The 17,439-nt window shown below is 42.6% G+C and overlaps 1 protein-coding gene and 1 non-coding gene across 12 annotated transcripts in view; both read left to right on the forward strand.

The window, feature by feature from the left end:
• AFF3 (ALF transcription elongation factor 3) overlaps positions 1-17,439 on the forward strand; it is a 484,945-nt gene that overhangs the window by 209,061 nt on the left and 258,445 nt on the right. The window lies entirely within an intron of this gene.
• TRNAT-AGU (transfer RNA threonine (anticodon AGU)) lies at positions 1,127-1,199 on the forward strand. Its single transcript has one exon. It is a non-coding gene; the product is annotated as a tRNA-Thr (tRNA).

The following is a 17,439-nucleotide window of genomic DNA, read 5'->3' on the forward strand; positions in this document are numbered from 1 at the left end:
TTGTGGTTACCAAAGGGGAAGCAAGGGAAGGATAAATTGGGACTAGGAGTAACAGAAGCACACTGTCAAATATAAAATAGATAAACAGCAAGGTCTTACTGTATAGCACAGGGAACTGTATTCAATATCTTGCAATAAACTATAATGGGAAAGAAAAAAGAATATAGATATATACATAAATATATGTATAATCAAATCACTTTGCTGTATGTTTGAAACTAACACAATCTTGTAAATCAACTATACTTCAATTTTTTTAAATCAAAAAAAAAGAGAGAGGGAAAAGACAGGAGATAGGATGTCTGGGGGAGAAAACGAGATGGTAAAAGAGAAGGCGTCCAAAATGCAGTTGCTTACAGAGACGTTCTTCCCAATCAATAGCTTGCTGCCGAGGTTGGAGATGACAGTTTCTCCCGCACAGGGTCACGGCGTGCTGTGGTCAGTGTCAAGACCACAGGGCTTTGGAGTCTGAAGGTGGTGTGAGAATGCCGGCCTTGAGCCGCCCTCTCTCTGCCCCGGTGCCCTCATATGAGAGAGGATTAAATGAGATGATACACTGGAAGCGCTGGCCACCATGCTGGACATGGGGTGGGTCCTCAGTACGTGTGAATAGTTACTATTTTGAAGAGTACATATGGGAACGTGGTAAGTCTAAGGAAGCTGAAACAAAAGCTAAGAGGATGAGAGCACAGGATTCTCCCTCTCTGCAGACCCGTTTCTTAGGTAGTAGGAGGGGGAGAGAACCGGCTGTTGTCTGGGTCCTGCTGATAACTTTGTAACGTACTCAGCGGGATTTGCAGAGTGGGTTGGAAATAGAAAAGTCTTAAGACTTGTTGACTCAGCTCAGCAGATTAGTTCTCTGGGATATTTCAAAAGTGAGTCATTTGAGAGGCTTCATTTTCTTATTTCACAATTAATGTGTTGTTATCAAACTGGCAGATCTTTATTCTGCTTTGAGGTTCAGGGGCTCTTAAATGTGTAGTATGCATTTTCTGGGTCTGTATCAATTTTTTTGCAACTGAACATTTGAATTCAGTATTGGGATTTGCCAATTATATGTTCATCACTATTCTGGACAAATAAGAAGGTTTAAGATATGCAAGATTATAAAATGGTGGTATAAGGGGGAGGGTATAGCTCAGTGGTAGAGCATATGCTTAGTATGCACGAGGTCCTGGGTTCAATCCCCAGTCCCTCCATTAAAAATAATAAGAGTGAATTTTTTTTAATGGTGATATAAGAAAGTAAGTGAATAAGGACTCAAAGGAGTGGTGTAGACAGTCAGCACTCCCAAAGTGGAAGGAAGTTAGAATCGTGCGCTGGTATCACTAGAAAGGGCTTCAGGAAGGGAGAAGAGCTGGGGTCTGGGAGACAGCTGAGTGTGGGCAGGGGGAGGTGAGTGTGAGGAGTGGTGAACGTCAGAAGAGGACCAGGGCTGGCCTGAGCCTTCACAGAATGATGAGCAGACCCACCTGACCAGAGAGAGCCTTTGACTGAGTTCACGGTGCCTTCCGTCCACGGTCTGTGGGGACTCTTTCATTCCTTAGTTTCTCATGAGAATCTGTTGGAATGGCTTTTTTGGGAAAGTGGGGGGAAGTGGAGTTTGCTTTTTAAGACAAAATAAATCAATTGAACCTGACTAAAAATGAAGTATATTTGCTTACAATCCAATTTGAGTTTTATTCGTTGCTGAGATAAAAATTCTGAAATGCAGTGTAAATATTGGTCTTTGTTGTCCTAAGATGGTGATCGTAGTTGCGGTAAATGAGTTGAATTCACCTTTCAATTGACTTTGTAATCAGTATCTGCTTTGTTTAACTTCAGCAGGTAGAGTAACCAACCATTTTTCCATTTTTGAATAAAACCTTCCCCGTGCAATTGAAAAAAATAATAACAAACAATAAAAAATAACAAAAGTAAATCATTTCTTTGAAATTTATGGTCACACTTGCAAAGTTCCTTTACACCTGGGGTAGAGAACTGTTGAATAAGAATGTAGTTTTGACAAGGAAAAAAAAAAAGACCAAATGAAACATTGACTAGCAGCTCAGAGCACCTTGACTTCACTGTGCTTTGCTCCAGATGGAAGGTTCTGACAGGTTCTTGGGTCAAGCTCTGTGCAGGCAGCATCAAGTTCTGACCCAGGAAAATTCTCCCAGAACCAGAGATGCCTGCAGAAGTGGCAGGAGTGGCACTGGGGGAAGGTGGCAACAGCGGGGAAGTAGGTCGGGGTGGGCTTTTGTCTGTATCTGAAATGTGGGGATAAGAGGTGAGCACTTTAGGTGGTGTTGGCGGGAAGTTCCTTGACAGTGAGTATTGGTTCATCTCGTGGGACACAGTCGCATATAAATTTATAATATCATGTACGTATTTACTACACAGCCCACTTAGGTCTTCCTGCTTGTTTATTCAGAAACTTAAGATGACCAGTGTTCTATGGTCAGATGATTTTTCAGTAGAGATTTGGTTTTAAAAGAATAGACAAGGAGGAGGAGGTGGTGGAGAAGAAAGAAAAAGAGAGGAAAGAGGCGCCTTTTATGGCATAGAAGTGGCTACTAAGGGCGTACGAATATGGCTTATTACTTTAATCAGTGAACTTTAAATCACTTCCACCAAGTCCCTGATGTGCTGCTGTTTCTGTCCCATCAGCACAGAGCACACAGCCCAGACCTTTATGGTGGGGGTCCCCACGGCAAGCAGGTTCTGGGTGCTGGTGTCAGAGGCCAGGCTTGACCGGGGATGGGGGTGAGGATGCTCTGTGCCATGAGCTCAGTGGCCTCTGTAACACCTACTTCAAGGGTTATGTGAATAGGGCAGTTAAACCGTGTGTGAGTGAAGGCTGTGGTCCTTATTCCACAAGAACGTCTCTTTGCTTTAGCCTGTCTGAATGTCGACATGCCGTCTTTTGAAAATCAAAAGCATGTTTTTACACTGTGCTATTGAACTGCTGTTCAGCTCCAAAAACACATTTAACTTTTTTAAGTTGATTTTTATATTAATTTTCTTCCAAAGTGCAGGAAGATGCTCTGTCTGTTGGTGGGCTTGTAAACTGGCATTGTCTTTTCAGAGGGCAGTTTGGTAACATCTGGAAGCATTTGAAAGTATGAGCCCTTTAGACTGGCAGTTTCATGCCTAAGACCATTTCCGGCAGAAGTAACCCACACATGCGCACAAAGAGCTCGTCATAGAGAAAAACTGTCACCAACCCAAATGCCTTCCTAGAGGCAAGAAGTTAAATTGTGGCATAAAAATATTGTGGATTATCATACGTCAGTTACACAAAATGCTGCAAATCTCTATACGCTGAATACAGCAAATCTGGGTAGCTCTCTCTGTGTTTCATACAGAGCATCAATAATGTTACCTGAAAGCAGTTAAAAAACCAATACATAGCCTGGTCCTACTTTTATTTTTAAATAATGACACACAAAACTGTTAATAATTGGTTGTTTTTGGAGAGAGGTATATTAGTGTGGAAGTAAAGGGAGATTTAATTTTTTAAATCTCTGTACTCTTGTCCTGTGTGAAGTTTTTAAAAGCATATGCTTATGTGTTATGTAATTAAGCTTTTAAAAAGTATTTTCCTGACATTCATCAGAAAAAATGTCAAATAATTGAAATGCTAAGTACCAGGCACTATCCTTTCTTCCTGACTATGTTCTTTCCTTCCTTCTTAAATAAGTAATTTTTCAAACTTAAATAGTATTAAAAACCTATACAGTAACTACCATATATAAAAATTGATTTAAAAAACAAATTTCTTCTGTACAGCACAGGGAACTATGTTCGATATCTTGTAATAACTTCTAACGAAAAAGAATGCAAAAATGAATATATGTATGTACATGTATGACTGGGACATTGAAACTGACATTATAACTGACTATACTTCAGTTTAAAAAAATAACTATACAGTGAAATTTCTCTCCCACCTTTATCCTCATCCTGATTTGCCCCACTCCATCTCCCCCAACAATCTGAATACTATTATTAGAAGCTTATTAAAGTGTGCCCTTCCCTTCGGAGAATCATGCCCTTGTGCAAAGAGATGTGTATGTATTTAGTATAGAATAAAAGACTTCAGTGATCAGGGACCTTTCGGTCTGCTATAATTCAAGTTCTAGAATTCATAAATAAGAAGACAAAGGGCCAGCCCAGGACGGGACCTGGCCCATGTAGCCAGGGAGTGGTGGCATTGAAAAGAGAACTTGGGTTTCCTGACTCCTGGACCTTAATGGGGCTCTCGACAGATGGTCCAGAAGTTCCCTTTGGACTTTCCCTGCTTTTGAATACTCTCTCCTCCTGTGTGATCGTTGACATCCTCTCCCACAGCGTTGAAGGTATCCAATGCTGCCTCAGGCAGTGAGCGGAGCCCTTGGCCCATCCCCGCAGGACCCTCTGCAGCCACCTCCCCGCCTGCATGATGTGTGGGGATGTCAGGATGTGAGAGCAGGCTGACTCTGGCAGGGCCTGTTAGAACTCCAGGGCCTCGGGCCTGCTGCTTTTTGGAGGCTCCAGCCCTGTCCTGTTGACCCTATTAAAACAGACCCACATCCCACATTGAATACAATGTTTTGTTGTTTTATTTTAATATTTTAAAAAAGTTGAAAGAGCTTTTGTAGTTTTGCTTTTGAAGTGATTTGACTATAATTCATTTACTTTAGCATTGGTTTCTCTGTCATCAGTAGGCAGACTCAGGAATTCTGGGGAAATGAAAAAAAATCTAAGCTAGACATTATTTTTGAGTGTAATGGATTTTAAAATGAATATTACGTGTAACATTTAATAAAATGACTTAATATGTTTTTGGATGTTTAATTAAATGTTTATTGACATAATAGCTTTTTCTCTTTATTTTGGAGCCCATATATTTTCCTTCTTCGAGTCTCAAATATTTGTATGGGACCTTAAAAATCCACTAGGCTTTCAGTGCAGTGCCTGTGATGGAATGATCCTGGACCTGGATAGAGATTCTGGCTCCTCCCGCTGTGAGCTGTGTGGCGTTGGGAAAGGAGATTTCAAACTCAGAACCTCAGTGTCTTCATCTGTAAAATGGGGGTAGCGTGCCTCCCGCAGTGAGGTCACATAGGCTCTCTTGGTGTTGGGTGAGATATCCACTTGCGACTGTCCTCCCTATGTCTCAGGGATGGGGGTAGAAGGTTCTGTAGCACTCCCAGCCCACACCTGAAGCAGGAGTGAGGGCAGTCTTTCCTACCCAGCCTCAGCATCGCAAGCACTGAGTGGGACTCCGGCTGCCCTTGCTGAAGCCTGTGACATTCTTGCCTTCCTGCTGTGCCTTCCCTCCTGATTTAGTCTTGTCTTTTTATTCTCTATTTTTGATGCTTTGACCTCTTGGGCCCTGGCTGACCCTTGAGGACCACCCTTCCCAGGGCTAGCTGATTTCTGAGAGTGCACCTTTCATAGACAGTCCACACCCTCAGCCACCTCCTTTATCAGACCACTGTGCCTCTGCCCTAATCACCCCGGGTACCAGACAACCAGGGACAGCCCCTGGGCCCCAGAGTCCACTGAAATAATTCAAACCAGCCCATCCTAAACCTGCTTACCCTGCCCTGCCCATTCCTTCCTTTGGAAACCACACAGAAGGCTCTTGCCCACATTTTCCCCTGCCCGCTCTGCCTCCTGACCAGCCCTGGTGCTACCCCATGTGGCCTCCATGGGGTGGTGTGTCTTCTCCTCTTGGGATCTGTGCATAACAGACTTATCTTTCCAGGGGCAGTCGTCCCCTGATCTGTTGTCTCCTGTCACCTGTCCTGAATAATAATAAAACCTAACATTTAAAAGACACCAGCCCTGGGGAAGGCAGGCCCCAGTGAGCAGGGAAACTGACCCCCAGTAGACTAGGGTCCCCATGATGGAGGAGGACATGCAGCTGACAGGCCCTTGATCCTGCACCTGGTAGCCAGGGGCACGCAGAGGTCACTTCTCCCCAGACAGAACCAGACACCAACGCCTGCCTCCCATACCCCTGCTGTTTGAAGGATGGGGCGGGGGCGGGGCGCCCATGCCAACCATGAACATTCAGGTTCCTGGTCAGGCGTCACGACTGCCCTAAGACATTTAATACTTAATAAACTATTAAAATATCTCCCTATACTCACACAGAATATCTAGGGGAGGCCATGGGAGACCACTGTGGGAACAAGACGAGCAAGCTAGAAGCCCACCTCATTCAGAACCTGCCAGTGGACAAGCAGAAGGATGCTTGTGTTTTTCAGTGGGCGAGGCAGCGGCAGATTTACTGTTAAACGAATCAGGCTTAAATTTCAGGGCTTCTAGATTGCTTTTTCCTCTTACAAGACCCTGTATCTAATTTTGTATTCCTAATTTGGCATTCTTCTTTTTTTAAGAGATCGCCTCTAGGGCTCACAAAACCCATGTCTGCCCCTGAGAAAGGTTCTCTGTGGGTGTCATGTAATGTTCTCACTCTTTTCGTGTAAATCTGTCCTGATGAAAGCACATGTTAAAGTGACATATGACACATCATTCATAAACAGTGGCTCCAGTACCACTGCCAATAAATGTATTTCAAATATATTACTCAGAACATCTCAAAGGACTTGTATTGAGACCTTTTGCTTTATAAGATTCAGATCTGTTAGAAATCTGTTTAGACTAGGAGAAAAAGAAAGAATTGATAAATCAGTGCTTTTAATCCTAGGCAGTATATCTGTCGTCCTTGTAGGTTTTACACCTAAACATGAATTTGTAAAGGTATGGAGCACCCAGTTGCATCATTATTTTTAATGACCATCAAATTAATTCTTTCATCTACCACTTGAAGCCAGTAGAGATTGACAGTCCTGTTTTCTTGCTTTAATGGTGTAACCCTCATTGAAAATGAAGATTCTGGAGGATAAACAATGGTGCAGGGACTGCCATTGATTAACTAACTGTCTTGTTGGCTTCGTTGTTCAGCCCTCATTGGCCTCTTGGGCAGAGGGAGGCCCAACAATAACACTGCTGACATTTCCTTGAAAAGCTGCAATGCTTTGAGAAAGACAGCTTCATGCTTCAAAAAAGATACAGTGTGGACGTACATGCTTTCGTCTTTTCAGGAGCTACGAGTGATTGATTACGATACACAAAAGAGAAAGACGTCTTGAAGTCACATCGGGTTAAATGTCCATCCTGAAATTCTTTTTTTTTATTTAACATTTTTTATTGATTTATAATCATTTTACAATGTTGTGTCAAATTCCAGTGTTCAGCACAATTTTTCAGTTATTCATGGACATATACACACTCATTGTCACATTTTTTTCTCTGTGAGTTATCATAACATTTTGTGTATATTTCCCTGTGCTATACAGTGTAATCTTGTTTATCTATTCTACAATTTTGAAATCCCAGGCTATCCCTTCCCACCCTCCACCCCCCGGTAACCACAAGTCTGTATTCTCTGTCTGTGAGTCTATTTCTGTCCTGTATTTACGCTTTGTTTTTGTTTGTTTGTTTTTGTTTTTGTTTTTTAGATTCCACATATGAGCGATCTCATATGGTATTTTTCTTTCTCTTTCTGGCTTACTTCACTTAGGATGACATTCTCCAGGAGCATCCATGTTGCTGCAAATGGCATTATGTTGTCGGTTTTTATGGCTGAGTAGTATTCCATTGTATAAATATACCACACCTTCTTTATCCAGTCACCTGTTGATGGACATTTAGGCTGTTTCCATGTTTTGGCTATTGAAAATAGTGCTGCTATGAACATTGTGGTGCAGGTGTCATCCTGAAGTAGATTTCCTTCTGGATACAAGCCCAGGAGTGGGATTCCTGGGTCATATGGTAAGTCTATTCCTAGTCTTTTGAGGAATCTCCACACTGTTTTCCATAGTGGCTGCACCAAACTGCATTCCCACCAGCAGTGTAGGAGGGTTCCCCTTTCTCCATAGCCTCTCCAGCATTTGTCATTTGTGGATTTTTGAATGACGGCCATTCTGACTGGTGTGAGGTGATAACCTCATTGTAGTTTTGGTGATACCTCATCCTGAAATTCTTAACAATAATAGTTGTAGGATGGCAATTTTCAAAATCCACACTATTCATATAATTTTTTTAAAAGACATTAACAAAGTGGGAAGAAATAAAGGAAAAGATAATGTATCTACAAGCACTCATTATAACATTTAATTTAAATAAACACTCCTAGTCTTGTAGTTGTGAATTCCTAAATGTCCTTTTTCGTATGATACAGAAAATGAAATGCTATTTTAAAATGGCAAAGTTCAAACAATATGCATGTACATATATGCTGAAGCTGCTGTTTAATTGACGGTTTCCATTTGCTTGAAATTTTACATCATGTCCTCCATGTCTGTGCTTTGTAGATACGATCTGTTTAACTTACCCCAGTACTTCCAGCATCTACTTTCTTTGTTTGTTTTAAGCTACAGTGACAGTTTCCTGTATTGTATTTTTAGAGTTACACCGACCTGCCCCAGTAGGTTAGTGGGAATATGTTTTTTCATCCTCTGCTTTGGAATTATCTGAAGTGTATTAGGTTCATTACTAAAACATTCCATGCAAAGCTCTGACTGTGTATGACACTGTGACCATCTACCAGATACTGTATTGTGAACTGGGAGTTTAAAAAAAATAAACAAAACAGAATAACTCTTAACATTGAAGAGTTTCTACTTCCTGGTGAAAGCACATATATTTAAGTGCTTGATTATTAGTTATAATATAACATAACCACCTTACTGTTAACACACACTATGATATTTTGAGAGTGGGGATAACGTATTGCTTAAAGAAAAAAGAATTAACTTCATCAAGGAAGCAGATACTGATTTAACAAGCACAGTGTTAACCCTTACCCTGAATAATCAGTTATTTTAAAAAGGCTGAGAGTTCTGGATGAATTTATTGTCTTTCTTACCCAAAGAGGATTCTAGTAGCAATTGTTTTCTCTCTAATTTTGTGTTTCCAAAAACGTACTGTCAGGAAGCAGGCAGTGGTTTTTACTCCTTCTGGACTCAGAGACAGGCTCTGACTTGGGGTTGCGTTTGCTGGTTGCTGTTTGCTTAGACCTCTGATGCTGTGCTCCTAGAGACTGCGGCTAAACTGAACGTGGCAGGAGGTTCAGGTGAACAGATGAGCTCAGCTGTCTTCCGTCGGCACACCTGCTGCTAAAAGCAGGAAGTAGGGAGGTGGCTGGCACTTGTCGGGGCAAACCAGTGTTTCCACCATTTCCAACACCAACAGGTGATATGGGTTTTGGTAGATGAGCTAGTTCATCCCATTAAGGGAAGTTGAGAGATGTTAAGTGATAACATCTTAAAAATTAGGACACGCTGGGAACTTAATTCAGAGAAATTTACTATTTCCTGAAGTAGAAGTCAGTGTATTTTGAAGATGGGTTTCTCCATTGAAGTCTTTTTAAAAAGAAAACCTTGAAACTATCCCAAATTAATATAGTTAAAAAATTAAAAATTTTTTTCATGAATCCTATTGTTCTTTTGCCATTCAAAAAATCTACACATCAAATGTTATAATGGAATTTCTTCTGCTGCCGTCATTTTGATGTAATATATGTCTGCCTTATTGTCATTAAATTTTTTTTCAATTTGGCTAATAAAATTTCTTCCAGGGAGCATGGTATACAGATCCTTTTTAAAGGACCTTAATCCAATGGACTTGATGTTAAAATAGTCCAAAAGCAATTAGAGGTTTTCCTGATGGCAAACTTGCGTGCTTTGCATTTTCCTAGCAGGGAGGGGAGGAAGCAGGGGACTGACTGTATGTGCTTTTAGCTCTCCCCCCAGGCCTGACATCATAGGAATGTGTCCATTCGGCATTGAGGCTGTCTGACCTTGCGTGTCCCTCCTATGTTCCTGCAAAAACATTTTTCTTTAAATGATTCTAGTGTATTAATTTTAATTTAGCCGTGGGGATCGCGGTGGGCATCCCTGTGTCAGGGTAGTTAAGGCCAATCTGAAGAAAGGGCTCCCCAGCAAGAGCTGGCTGAGGCTCAGACGAGTGTCTCCCACTTTTGGAATGTTGGGGTGGAAATAGCAATAAGACCCAGCTGGTGTGAGGCTGAGCACCCGACTTACGGTCATGCACACCTATTTGAAGTAGGAAGGAGATAGTGAATCCAAAAGGCACAGTATAACCGAACGAGCTGTCAACAGGGTCGGCTGTCAGGCAGCAAAGTCCATGACAGGCATGTTTAAAGGAGATTTCTAAATGTATTTTGAGGATTTAAAAAAGGACTGCACACCTGGATCAGGCCTCGTTCCCCCTCATCCAGATTAATCATCCAGAGTAAACTAGATCAGTAAACTCCTGCTGTCTACACGTTCCCTGTTCCAGTCTCTCCTGGCACAGCTCCAGACAGCAGGGGGTGAACTGGAGCTGGTTGATCACAGGTAAGCCCCCTTACTTGTAATGCAGTAGAAGAGGTGGGTGTGGAGAAGCCCTAGCACGTGACAGATTCCAAAGCTGGTCCAGCTGGTATGATCTGCCCCAGAAGTGAGAGCTGCCCTCCAGATGACCTTGAACAAGGTCATTTAAACAAAAGGCCCAAGTGAGTGGTTGAATTTCTCTCCCAACCAGGAGTCAGATGCCCTGAGCAGACAGACCCACCACAGACAAGCCAGTGATCACTGAAAAGCTCCCCAAAGAGTTCCATGTCTTTCACTACCCCTAAAACTTACAAAGGACCAAGATGGAATTTTCAAGGCTTCGAGGTCCCTGCGTTCTCATCCCTGAAACCAGCAACTGCTGGGCACAAACACAAATGTGGGATCTGGACTATCTCTCTGAGACTGATTTTTCCTCAAATTGAGGGTGGGAGCAGGAACATAGTTTTAAGACTAGAAAATTTTCATTTAGTCCTTCCTCTGGGTAAGGCGCGATATTATGTGTAGACTGCCTATTTCAGTACCAGATACAATTCCCGCCACTGGGGAGATTGTTCAGAAGGAAGTGCCCAAATGAGCCAGGCGGGAAAGTGTGGGGCTGCTCTTCGCTCTGTGGACTGCAGATTTATCCTCTGGGTGATGGGGAGCCATTGCTAAGCACAGAGAGCTAAGTGGTGAATGCTGTATTTTAAGACTGATCTAATAGTAGAGGATAGAGTTGTTTGGAAGGGGTGGGTGATGGATCAGCTGGAAGGGAGTTGTCTCTGGCTGAAGAACACGAAAATGCAGGAACACACGTGGGTTGTTCCAGTGAGTACCCATGCTAGAGGGAGGCATTGGGGTTGGAGACCGTTGGAGAAGCAGATACAGTGAACCCAGCAGTCCTCACACCAGAATGGCTCTCCTCTGGGACCTGGCTTGGGAACGGTGGCGGACAGCATGGCATACTCTGCTTTAAGTAAACAGAGAACTTTGACATCCAGGTTAGTCAATAGGCACATAGAGGAGCAATGATTTGCTTTTTAAAATGGTTCTGTGCTTAAGAAGGAATCAGAGTAAGAATTAGTTTGTAGAGCAAGCCCTCGTCATGCATTTAAAACAAACAGGACATCTGTCTTTCTGGTACCCCGTACGCTGGGTAAAACGAGGCAGCTTCTGTCCTGACTGCACACAGACCTCTTCAGTCGGCTCGTTAAATACGTCAGCGTAGTCTGTGTTTGGTGTTACCTGGTGGAATAATCAAGCTAAGTTATGTCTTCTTGCTCAACCAGACCCCACCACCCCTCAATGAAGAATAACATCCCAGCCATTTTGAATTTAGCAAAATTTGATTAACCACAGCGCTTCCTCCTTCCTGAAGTGTGTAATAATTTCCTCTAGCCTGGTTTTATTTTTATTTTTGTATATGCCTAAAATGAAATTTGAGTCCCTTCCTGACTCAGTAGACGGCCGTCTCTTGATTTGAAATTTAGGGTGCTTCAGGTGGGAAGGGAAAAGCAGGCACCTGGAGGGTGAGAAAGGGGAAAATGATAAAAGAACACGTTATTTTCCTTTCCTCCATGAAGTCACGGTTTGCAGAGAGAAAAAAGCCCTTTTGTGAAATGTGGTAGTTCTCTTGCAGATGAAATAGAAGGGTCACTCCAAAGATTAATGATTCTGAGATGTTAATTCTGAAGGGAATTTATTTTTAAAGGCTGAGATTTATTCTGAGCCAGAGGATTCTGGGTTCAGCCGGGGGACTGATGAAGCACATACTTTATTTTGTGGCGTTTCCTGGTGGGACCGTCAGTCATTGAACTTGGGGCCTGTTTGCAGGAATTTCAGATCTGGTTCAGCATCTAGGCATACAAACTGCGAGATCCTGCTTCACTGGGAATTTTCTCAGAAAACATTTAGGGAGGAGCTTATGTCTTTTATCCTCGAAAGGTTTTTATGTGAGAGTGTTCTGTGTTTTTATGAAGGTACACTATTGATGGGAATTTATATTATTAACATATTGCAAAGGTGAAAAGGCACATTCTTTACCTTAGGGCACCTTCTCATTCCTGGATTGTACATTGTCTTTCCTGCCTGGGGTCAAAAATGAAGTAATTTCTTGATCTCCTAACTAGTTATCTTCCCAGACACCAGACAAGGCTTAAATGCCGCTTGAATATACGTCTCTCCACATACAATACTTTTTTAGAGTTGATTGTCTCTCTAGAATCATACCTTGTTTTTCTTTGTCAGGAATAATGTTCACTTTATCCTTCAAACCACATCCCTTCTGATTCTTCTCGTCCCCTTTTCACCAGGATTTCTCAAGGCCTCACAGACATGTGATGTGATCTTCCCCCTAATTAGCGCTGTTCTTAGAACATAAACCGATCAATGGGCCCATCACAACGCACATTATTAGGAAACTGATAGGCAGAAATGAAATGGCCTTGGCTTGAGCTCAGACGACAGTTTCTTTACGTGGCCGACTGTCATGTTGACGTCTTGAGTCTTGCGTTACTTTCAGCTCCGTCACGTTGTGAAGGAAATTCTCCATTAAAAATAATCAAGTGAACGAACCAGAACAGGATGTTCAGTGGGGTCCGCAGCCTTTGCTGTGCACTCCCATTTGTCACAACGTGTTCTTTCATCAGCCAGACCTTCAGAAAGAGATGGCACTCAGTAGGGGGGCCATCGCTGGGCACTGCCCGTGAGCCAGGCAGGCTTTGGGGTGTCCCTCAAGCCAGGCCAGCAGTTGGTCTCTAGCCATCGCAAGAGGCCAGGCTTCCGTGTAACGCTGCTCACTGCTCACCACTTTCCCAGCTGGATGCTTTGAGCCGTCCCTCTGGAATATCTGTTCAACATTCTGACCTCATAAAATATAATGTCTCTAGAATACCAGGATTGGTTAATGATCATTTATCCTGCAGACCGGGGCTGTAGAAGCCCCCTTGCTCAGATTAATGGCTGTTCCCTGGACATCAGGTAAACCTCAGCAGTGCAGTCATTTGTATCTTCGTTTTATATATGTTCACTCACGCGCACGGAGATGAGAGCTGGAGAGACGCAGGGGTGAGCTGAGCTTTCCCAGAAGCAGGGACAGCCAAAGAATGCAAAGAAGGATTTATAAGTGGCAGTAAGAGAGGATAGGCTGGGGTAGGGGTGGTGGGGGTTGCTGGAGGAGGATGAGGAGAGAAACAGAGACGGAGAGAGGCAAATGAGGACCAATCATGCCAAAATGAGACATGATTTGCTGCTGTTTTCCTTTCCCAGTGTATTTTTCCTGGCTGCCTCCCTTGCAGTGCAGTTCCATGGCTCCTCTTGTGTGTGTGCTCATGCATAAATTCAGGTCAAGTACAAAACCCTGATTTCTCAATTCATCATAGGCACGGATAATGTACTTATCAATACATAACAAGAAATTGCAACTAATTTGGCTCATGACCTTATTCTTTTATCATTAATGGTTGAAATGGTGTTTGCCTAGCCATTAATGCATTTGGTTCAGTAAACCAAAGCTGTTTGAAATTTTCAGTAATCCTTTCCCATTGCCGGCTTCCCCAGACCAGATCACTTCTGAGTGAAACAATAAAGCAAATGCACGCAAAGGTTTCTCAGATTTTTCCAGATCAGACATAATTTACAGGGCACAGCATTTTAAAATGAGATTTTGGTTTTTTGAAATTGCAGATCCCAGAGTACTGGAGAATGAATGAACTGTTGACTGAAAATATGAATTGCATGAACTTACCCCTTCAAGTGTTCAAGTATTGAGGGCTTTTTTCTCCCCTTGGAAAAAAAAAAGACCCAATCTATAAGAATAAAAGTAGAAAAATGGTTTAAAACGTAGCACAAAGATGCTTTTCGAATGAATCCGTCTTTGCTATTTAATTTACATTTGGAGGGGTCATTGGGATGATGAATGACACTGCTGGAGAATAAAACACACTTCCTGAACAAAAGACGATCTCTGTAGCCTAATAACATTTTATGCCAGCACTTACATTTGTCAGAAGTGGCTGCTATTTATCCCTGTGATTATTTAAAAATCATTTTTATTGTCCTTTGTGCTGTGTCCTCTTCTGGGAATTTTAATTCAGACTTTGACACCTACTTATTAACTTCAGTGAAGGATGGACTACAAAAGCCTTTGCTCTATAAAGAATTCTAAACAGCCATGTTTATATTGCCTGCAGCTGTACACAAATTAGCTCAGTTTGGATTTGTTTCGATCAGAAATAGAAAGCCTGTTGGAAGAGCGTGTAACCTCCGCTTTCTCGGCGGAGCGCGTACTCCCTGCGTCTGAACCCGGCGGGACTGACTGCCGGAGTCAGAAGGGGAATTTTCCGAATGATGCTGCAGGCCTTCTGCGTAGATACACGGCTTCCACGTCCCTTGCCTCCCCCCACTGCTCCTCCCCAACAGCGCTTTGTCATCTGTCGCCACATACTGAGACCCGTTCTCTCCTCTCTGATCTCCTCACCCAGCCTCCACGTCGACTCCCACACCCTCACTATTATTCCAGATTGCTGCCTCCCGAGCCATCTGTTTCCCTGGCTGCGTATTTCCCCATCTCCTCAGTGGGCTAGGATTGTTTCCCGGGTGGGTAGCACCCTTTGGAAATTGAGTGGGAGTCCTGGATGCGTGATGAGACCCACGCGGGCGTCCCGGAGCGAGGGATTCTCCGTGCGGCGCAGCCACGAGCCCGCCCACGCTACCTGGCAACGGCCGCAGCATCCTTCCGGCCCGCACTGCCGCCCCGCCTCGAACCTGGATGTCCACGCGCCAGCTCAGATGCCAACTCATTTTACTTGTGACTCATCTTGGAGGTTTTTTTTTTTTTTTTTTTTTTTATATAAAGGCCAAGTGTCTGGTCTTTCCCCAAGAGGAAAAACAGCCCTGATGCAGTGATTCAGAGCCTCCGAGTGAGCGGTGTCCCAGGAGAGAGCTCGGCAGCCCCCGCGGAACCTCCCAGGGCGCAGTGACCCATAACCAGACGGCGTGCAGCGTGCCCACCGCCACCTTCCTGTGATGTACAAGGGTTTCGTCATAATTTCATTTCTCCATCCTGGACTCACGCCTGCTTGCTTCAGGTGATCTTACATTTTCCGGTTGGCTGGAAGTAAGACTAGCAGCAAACGCTCAAAGATGAATTCTTGGAAAGTAAAACCCTACTACTAATTTTGAATCTTTCTTATCAAATGATCTTGGCTGATGATACTTCAGATCGATATTCTGCAGGGTGTCCAGCTTGGACTGATGGTCTGCCTTCATTGGCAATTTAATGAATATATAACCATCTTACCTCTTTCATTGTTATTTTTAAAATGGTATTAATGAGGGAAATTATTTCTGTTTGGTCCTTAACTACTTTCATTTTTTTAAATGAAAGTCCGTGATAATTGGTAACTCAAACCCAAAAGAGTAGCTATTTCATCCCGTGGACACTATTCATAATTGAAAAGTGCTCTAAAAACTCAAGAAAACTTAAGATCAGGGTTTCCATGTTTAGGACAGGAACATGAGTATGGCCTTGGATGCACTGGCAAGACCAGATTGCTTATGAACCTGGCCACGTATAAAATAATGACCAATTTCTTTTGCTGCTTTTTTGCAAAATAAACACCAGTTGTTGGTTCCCGGTTGACTCTGCATAAACTTTCCAGAACCTCAGGATTGCCTTCGCAGGGAACCTCTGACTGTTTTCCCACCATGAGAAATTTTACAGAGGCGGTCACTGCACCTCCTGGATGTCCACGCACCACCTCAGATGCCAACTCATTTTACTTGTGACTCATCTTGGAGGTTTTTATAAAGGGCAAGTGTCTGGTCCCTCCCCAAGAGGAAAAACAGCCCTGATGCGGTGAGGCAGGAGATGAAAGAAATGGAAGAAAACCTGATACACACTCTGGAGTTTCCATGTAATGCTTCATTAATACTGTTAATATTGTTGTTATCTAGACATTTATGGAGCTACGAGGCGGCTGATGAGCATGGCTCAGAAGATATAAACATAGTCCCTGTTCACAAGCTGAATTTAAGTAGCTTGGAGATGGATAGTATAAACATGAAAATTCAGGTAAAGGAAACGATTTCAAGAAAGGAATTCCATGAATCTGTAGAACTCATTAGGGACTGTACAGGGAAGTCACTGACTTTTTTCAGAAGCATAAATAATAGGTATCTTTGTTAAAGAATACACTCTGGAAAACAGTTTTAGAACTGCATGCTCTGTGTTTCCATCACCATGACTAGCTCTAGGATTTTTTTTTTTCAACCCTATGAGTTATTACTTCATTGCTTCTACTCAGCAGATTCCTGGGCTGCCCTGAGTGCAGACCTCAGGCAGACAAAGAAAATCAGACATCTTCTCCAAAGTGACTTGATTTTGTGGACTTTGAGTTGTCTCGTTTCTCCTTCTTCTGCCCACGTTTAATTCACATATTTGCAAGATATTCCACAGACTTAAAAGAATCAAGGTGTGTAAAAAGGATTGCTACTTAAAACTGGTGTGCCGACCAGGATGCTATTAAATCGGAGTGCAAAAACCAGACCTGCTGGCAGACCCATATTTTACCTGAGAGACTTCACGTTGCCAAATCAAGAGTTTAATGATAGCTTTCCTAAGTAATTGACTGAAATGTCCCATAAGTTCTTAAATTTATACTTACTGATTACTTTTAGATTGTGTCAGTTTTCATAAAAGGATAGGCCCAGAGAGCATGAGAATTGGGAGAAATAAGTCAGTACCTACTGGCAGAACAGAAATTTGTTTCCTTTGTTTCCACTAAAATCTACTTATTGCAAAGTAACATATTAAAGGGAGAAATCACGAGCCCTTGAATTAATTTAGTGTTTAAAAATCCATCATGAATGAGTAAAAACACTCTTAATGTCCCAATAAATAGATGATTATAGGATGAAATTTTCCCTGTCTCTGAAGTACAAAAAGGTAAATAAATGAAAATTGCAATTTTTAAAAATAGATCATTCTCTGTATAAAGTTATTGTAATATATTGGCCATAGTCCCTGCACTGTACATTAATTACATCCTGGTAATTTATTTACTTT

This window comes from Camelus bactrianus, chromosome 28 (genome assembly GCF_048773025.1).
Source record: "Camelus bactrianus isolate YW-2024 breed Bactrian camel chromosome 28, ASM4877302v1, whole genome shotgun sequence".
Lineage (NCBI taxonomy): Eukaryota > Metazoa > Chordata > Mammalia > Artiodactyla > Camelidae > Camelus > Camelus bactrianus.